Below are 830 nucleotides of genomic sequence, written 5' to 3'. Positions count from 1 at the left end.
AAGAAAATAATGAAAAGAAGCACAGGTGAAAAGCCAGTAAAAGAATAAAAATTGAGGGGTGCCTGGGTGGCTCAGTCGGTTGAGCATCCAGCTCTTAATTTTGGCTCTGGTCATGATCCCAGGGTCGTAGGATGGAGCTCTGTGTCAGGCTCATGCTGAGTGTGGAGACTGCTTGAGATTCTCCCTCTCTCTCCCTGTGCCCCTCTCCCCTGCTTCCACACACTCTCTTTCTAAAATTAGAAAAATAAAAGAATAACACTTGAATATTAAAATACATTTTGTTAACTCAAAAGAGGGTAGGAAAGGAGGGACAGAGGATCAAAACCCAGAAGGAACAGATAGAAAACATATCATAGAGCTTAATCTGACCATATCAATAACTCCATAGAGTGTAAATGGACTAAAAACCCACTTTAAAGGCAAGGATTTCAAGACCAGAAAAATACAAAACAGACCCAACTATAGCTAGGATTAAGATAAGGCAAGTGAGTGGCGCCTGGGTGGCTCAGTCGGTTTAGCGTCCAGCTTCCACTCNCACAATATCAAAATTTTACATCAAGATAGGATTTCAGGGGGCACCTGGGTGGCTCAGTCGGTTAAGCATCCAACTCTTGATTTTGGCTCAGGTTATGATCTCACAATTTGTGAGTTCATGCCTCCCCCCACCCCACCACTGGGTTTCCTTCTGGCAGTGAGGGACTTGCTTGGGATTCTCTCTCTGCCCCTCCCCCTCCTCTCTCAAAATAAATAAATAAACTTAAAAAAGGGACAGGATTTCACCCTGCACTTGCACTACCTCAAGAATCATGTAACATGGGTGGGATCAGGCT

At 44.1% G+C, this 830-nt stretch overlaps 1 long non-coding RNA gene across 2 annotated transcripts in view; it reads right to left on the bottom strand.

The window, feature by feature from the left end:
* LOC144222476 (uncharacterized) overlaps positions 1-830 on the bottom strand; it is a 46,163-nt gene that overhangs the window by 3,099 nt on the left and 42,234 nt on the right. The window lies entirely within an intron of this gene.

The sequence above is a fragment of the Crocuta crocuta genome, unplaced genomic scaffold (genome assembly GCF_008692635.1).
Source record: "Crocuta crocuta isolate KB4526 unplaced genomic scaffold, BGI_CrCroc_1.0 scaffold943, whole genome shotgun sequence".
Taxonomy (NCBI): domain Eukaryota; kingdom Metazoa; phylum Chordata; class Mammalia; order Carnivora; family Hyaenidae; genus Crocuta; species Crocuta crocuta.
The sequence above is the reverse complement of the archived record's forward strand: the minus strand, read 5'-3'. Positions and strand labels throughout refer to the sequence as shown.